The sequence below is a fragment of the Bactrocera oleae genome, chromosome 3, assembly GCF_042242935.1.
Source record: "Bactrocera oleae isolate idBacOlea1 chromosome 3, idBacOlea1, whole genome shotgun sequence".
In the NCBI taxonomy this organism is placed as follows: Eukaryota; Metazoa; Arthropoda; class Insecta; order Diptera; family Tephritidae; genus Bactrocera; species Bactrocera oleae.
Genome location: NC_091537.1, coordinates 18,522,232 through 18,528,712, shown reverse-complemented (window position 1 = coordinate 18,528,712; position 6,481 = coordinate 18,522,232). Strand labels below are relative to the sequence as shown.

The window sequence follows — 6,481 nt, the reverse complement described above, 5'->3', positions numbered from 1 at the left end:
TGCCATGGAATCGATTATAGTCGAGGGGAATGCCAACGTAGCTTTTATGTCATTTTGGTTTTCAACAATTTATTCAGCTAACAAAATACTAGATGTTGGATAAAACCATTTTTTCGAGGTATTGAGTTCTAAGTAAAAATGTATATAATTTCGCAGTTCCTCCTCAATCGAAATATGTATTTGTTTTTGAAGTTCGAAATTAGGGAATGAAAAACAGTTATTAATTTTAATAAGTTGCTAATAAAAAATTAAAAATATGAACCAAATTTACTATTTCCTCTTACGGGTTTTTCAATGGTGTAACTTCGGTAGAAATTTTATGACAGCTTTCACATATATACATCTATAAGATCAACCTCTGATCTTCGAAAAAATAAATGTATTCTATTTCAAAAAACTGGCTCGACTTTGAAATCTTGTGGAATCTGTTGTAAAAGCTTGAACGAGAAATGCAGTTCCTCTTTGATACGAGCATAAGAGTAAAACGTAGATGATATCCATATGTTTAATATTTGAGGAACTTATGTACATATTATATATAATAAAATTATTAATAGTTTTTTCAAGTAAACAATCTACAATTGCTATTATTTGCTTCAACAAATGTGTGAGAAGTGCTTTGTTTACTTTGATTTTGAGGATCTACGAGTATATGTGCTGAGGATTTTTAAAATGACATTAGACCGGCGTTATTGAGCTGTTCAAGTGGGATCCTATTTCGCAATGGAACAGCCTCTTAACCTAACAAAACCTTACTTTTTATAATTTTCCTTAAGTGCTGAAAGTTCAAATGCCTGTCGTGGAGTATCAAAAAAAATGTATCCGTCGTGCTGAACAGTTATAGCGAATTTAATATTTCATAGTCGTATATCTTACACCAAAAAATCTTGTCTGATGAACATATGTACATATGACATAAAGGTATTGCTTATGTTAGACTCTCCGTATCGACCCTATTCACAGTTACTCTTACAGTAAATAATCGATACAAAGAGGATCAACTCAGTATCATAGTAATGTACCTAAATTGCTAGTACTAAACGAAGTGTCCAGACATATGCAATTTATTCCCGTATTCACTTTGGTTACACAGTTCGTAGAGAACTTCATACAAGTACATATATCCAATGGTTCCTAATGTCTTTCAATTTTTTTTTTTAAATCAGAAAGGTCTAAATAGTTCTACCGCTTAATGCATGTCTTTTAATTATTCAGATGAAGTTAGTTGTACTGGATAGTGCCCAGTATAAAAAACTAAAGCTGAGGTGTAATATGTTTATATAGGTCTCTTGACCTAGACTTGAGTCAAATCTAAGAATTTATTCAAACATTTTCTGAGTAATTAATCGTAGAAAAAAAAATTTATAATACGACTTTATCATCAATAACGGAAAGCATGGTGAATACTGTTATTATGCGGCCTAATATGGGAAGTTGTAATATACAAGTATGTAAAAAAGCAAATACTAAATAAATAATATAGTAAATAGTTAATATATAAAGTATTAAATAAAAGTTACAAATTAAAAATTTTTGCTGTCCAAATTCAGCAAAGAAAGTACCCACAAAAATGTTAAATTGGCAACACCACCCAATCATGACAAACGAAGTGTGTAAGAGCCGCTCACCACCACAGCCAATAATAACGAGCCCACATATCAACACATACAAACACTGAACGGCAGTGCACACCTGTTTGCTATCAGCACATCTGATCGGAAGATAGTTGACTATTCGTTAGTTTTTAACACCAGCAAGATCGATTGGATCGTCGAATCAATGTATCGATCGCATGCGCGCTGCTCTGCAGCACAAACAAAGTCAATAAATAAGACGCATGACACAACAATAACAACACACAACGCACTCACTCCAACAGCAGGCCGAACAAGCATAACAACCAGTTTGTGTGAGTGGGAAGTCTAGAGGCAAGCACCACCCACTTGACTTTGAAAATAAGAAGAGATAAATAGAAAACAATAAAACCGGTCTAGCCGTTGTTTATTTGTTATTGTTTTTCACACACACACACACACACACACGCAGTAAAATCAAGTGGAAGCAAACGCCAGCACTGTGTAGTCGCCTGCGCACCTACTCGACTCACCTGGCCGGCTGTCGGCGCTGGACGCTGCCGCTAATTTGTGCTCGAGAGCAGTCGCTCGTTTTGGCGCTACATTGAGTAGTTCACTTGCGACATTGGCGCGGTGCGGTAGTGCATATAGAAGCGTGTATAGTATATTGAACGCGTGTGGTGATTTTTGCGTGAATTTAAAATTGGTTTTCGAAAACAAAAACATATCGTATGTGGAAATACATTGAAATACTGTAAGCGCTAGATTTTTCGCAGAACCGACCTATTCGTGGATTGCTCGTGTAGGCAAGTTGCCAATTTGCATTTGTGTTGATGTTGGCAGCTTTGCTCAGAGCTCTCAAAAGAATATAGTGAAACCTTTTATTAAAACTGACAAGTTGAAAAGTGTTATGTTTTTCAAATTGCGACAAGCTATAAATCACAAGACAAAAGAATTGCAAATAGAATATAAATCAAAAAATAAATATGCAAATTTTGAAACAGTGCCTTAGTAACTTATTAAATACTATACAAAGTGTTGCGTGTGCTGCGTTGAGCCGTCGGTGTTTATTCTAAAAAAACTAAAATTTTCTTTCAAAAGCGAAAACAAAAAAGTATTTATAACGACGTTAACAGCAGTAATATTTTTGAAGGTATGTGCGTAATGACTATTTAACGTATGTGTAACTAAAAATTAAATGTATTAAAAAAACAAGAAAAAACGTTAACTTCGGTTGCACCGTATCTTCAATACACAATATACAGCATAAAATGGTATTAAAAGTTATTTAACTTGATTTTTATTTGTCAGTGAGTATCCTGGATATAAGCTATAGTGGTCTGATCTTAATAATATAATCGGAGAGTGAAGCGATGCTTTAGCAAATGATATATGCCAAATTTCCTGAAGATATCGTGGAAACTACAAAAGTCTTATATAAAAGAACTTGATTTTGGACGATCAGTTTGTATGGCAGCTATATGCTATAGTGGTTTAATATCTTGAAGTAAAAAAAACGTGTGCTAAATTTCAGATCGATATCTCATAAACTATAGTCCCTCAGTTACAGAAAGGCGAACATATGGCTAAATCGACTAAGCTCGTCACGCTGAACATTTATTTATACTTTATTGCATCTCCAACGTTAACTTCCAGGTGTTACAAAATTTGTGGGAAACTTAATATATACTGTTCAGAGAGTATTCAATATGCTTGAAGTACAATATTTTCAGAATAAAATATGGTATATTTTTAGTATATATATTGCTTAAAATCTATTATTCATATAACCATAAATTTTTTTTTATATCTAATTGATACCTCAACCCTCCCTGCACTCAATTTTGGTGTTTGGTTGCTTTTTAAGGTGTAAAATTTATGCACACTAGGGTTATTATTATTTCTTGTAGAATTATAACTATCTAATCCTGCTTTAAGCATGAAAATATTTTTTGGTCATACCCTATTAAATGGTTACTTTTTAACAGATTTGAAATGATTTAGATATGATGTTATCCTTTAAGAAATCCTTAGCCATAGTCGAACACTGCTTATTATTTCTGTTAATGATTTAAAAATGTTATATGTAACCTCAAAATGTGTATCTTAAATAGCGTGACTAATTTTTAGCGAAACTTCGTATTCAAAATGTACCGTTTTCTCAAAGAATCGCGTAAATGTTCGATGTTCCAACCAGAATTGGCTCAAGCCCTTAAACATACCTTACATATGTATATGTACATGCATGCATGCAGAGCCGCCCATCGAAAAGTCGGATCCAACCAAAAAAAATCATTAGATTTATGTATACTTAAAGCATATAATCAGTTTTCAAGTCTCATCAGAAAAATCACATTCTACTACTGTTATTTAATATTACGATTTAACATTTCATAGCTAATTTATATGTCACTTCCTCATAGGTTAAAAAACCAAATACCAAAAAGTTTTATAATTAAATTGTATATGCTTTTGAAAATGCTGTTAAATTTTTGACGCCTGAACCTATAGAAATTTATTATTTTCCCCCTTTCACTTTCAACGCGTCATCATTTCATATATACATACCTTAGAGTGGATCCGTGCTCTGAAAAATCGGTTGATACTAACCTCTAAGAAAGGCTCTCCAAGTATGAGCTCTTAATTGCAACGGGAAGGTTCTCCGCTTAACGGTTTTCTATTTTTTTTCTTCTTAACTACTTGAAAAAATATCTCGTTACATGGATCTTGTAGGAAGTTGAATGCTCTATAAAATGGTTTCTTACGGTTGTTTCGTAAACCTAACCGTTTAAAAGATATTAACGTTTGATTATTTGACTATTTTAAGCCAAATTTTTTTTTTCTTTAAAATTTTATAACTTTATGATAAAAAAAGTTTTAATTAGAAAGCTCATAGTCTTGTAGTAAATTTACTGCTCTAAAAAAATTAACTCTTATTTTTTTAAATTTTATTTTTTATTGAATGTATTTATATCGTTGATTTTGACGATAGATCTCTCATATGCGCTAAACTTAATCGAAACATTTATACAGATCCTTTTGTAAAGCAGTAAATTTCCTACAAAATCTATGAAACCAGATATTTTTCAAGCGCAATTAAGAGCTGATACTTAGAGAGCATTTCTTAGAGGTGTCTATTAACCAACTTTTCAAAGTACGTAGCAAAAAAATTTTATTTTTTGACCCACCCATATATGTATATGTACATATAAATGTTTTTTCATGCTAGCAATAAAAGGTTAATATCACAATATTTATCTAGTTTAGTATTATATGTATCTATAATATAAGATTTGATTTATACACTTAGCCAATGTTCATTCCAACTGGCAAAAAGCCTTAGATCTCACAAGTATACTTATTTTGACTTGATTATGTAATAAATTACTATCGAAGTCTTTCATATGTACGCATATTTTTCATTTACCTCTATTTGGATTCGTAAGTTTAATTGCATCTAAGCTATCTATCCTTATTTTTGATTCGAATGAAATGATTTGAATCGAATGAAATTTGTTGTATATTCCTACTAAATCCATGCCAAATTTCTTGAAGATATCTCAAATGGAAAGCTTTCCATAGCAGCACTTAATTCCGGTCGTTCAGTTTGTATGGCAGTTAGATGCTATAGTGGTCCGATATCATCGGTTTCGTTAAATGAACTTAAGAAGCTGTTCATTTAACGAAAGAGAAAACAAGAAAAAACGTTAACTTCGGTTGCGCCGAAGCTATAATACCCTTCACAAATACAAATGCCCCTTACAAGAACTTGATTCCGAACGTTCAATTTGTATGGCAGCTATATGATATAGTGATTTGATCTGGCCAATTTCTGTGGAGAATTATTTGTTTCCTTATGCAATAATTCGTGCCTAATTTCGTGAAGATACCTCGTCAAATAAAAAAATTTCCATGCAAGCACTTTACTCCGATCGTTCAGTTAATATGGCAGCTATATGCTATAGTCGTCCGATCTATACAATTTCTTCGGAGATTAGATTAATGCCTTAAATGATAATACATGCTAAATTTCGTGAAGAAACCTCGTCAAATGAAAGAGTTTTCCATAAAAACACTTCATTCCGATTGTTCAGTTTGTATGGCAGCTATATGCTATAGTGGTCCTGGAACTAGATATATTATAGGGTCTCCGACGTTTTCTTCTAGATATTCCAACCTTCAGTGTATAAAAATGGAAAATTACAAAAATTAAAAATCTTCATCTGCCTAAAACAATTTTGTAGGTTTATAGATATGATACATTCTTAATACTACATTCTAAAAATAAAACTAGTTGACGTCATTTAACATCGAGCGCCATCTAGCGATATTCTTTCCTCTGTTAACTGCTAACTTTTTCTAGAATTTACTCATAACTATTTTTCTGTTGTATTTTAGCTTTTGAGCGTTTTCTTAAACTGCTCAATAAAATTGATTAGCCATTTCATTATGCTTAATTATAAATCGCTTATAACCAACGCCTACGGACTAAAGGTGGAACCGAGAATAAATAAATGTAAATGTGATTAAAAACACACACATGCACTTATATAGTTCATTAATTCTTTTAGCTTCACTGCCGGATCAGCCAAACCAAAATTTTACAGTTTAACTCAAAGTTAATTTCACTTTTATTGCTATTCACAGCGCGTATTTGCATCCAACAAAATGTGCTTGTTAAAATTTATTAGTATTTCTTGTTAATTTTCGCCGATCGCTTTTAATTTAAAATGCATTAAAACGGGTTCCCCATCCAACAGTCTGAAAATTTACTGTCGTTTAGTTGAAATTATGGCAGAATTCTTGAATCTGGCGAATAAATAAATGTATTACCTTAAGCAGGTAGCCGTCAATGTGCGAATGTTTTATGATTATTAAATAAAAATGCAATTAATAATGTGAATGTG

The 6,481-nt window shown here is 32.1% G+C and overlaps 1 protein-coding gene across 3 annotated transcripts in view; it reads left to right on the top strand.

Moving 5' to 3' along the window:
• Window positions 1–2,106: 2,106 nt before the first annotated feature.
• The window catches only part of al (aristaless related homeobox), a 93,825-nt gene continuing 89,450 nt past the window's right edge, over window positions 2,107–6,481 (top strand). The window contains exon 1 of one of the 3 annotated variants that reach the window (XM_014247654.3): window positions 2,107–2,727. The gene's annotated coding sequence lies outside the window, so the exon portion shown is untranslated. Of the gene's footprint in view, window positions 2,728–2,749; window positions 2,885–6,481 lie in introns of those variants that run through there. The other 2 variants (XM_070106185.1, XM_070106186.1) reach the window with 2 other exon arrangements.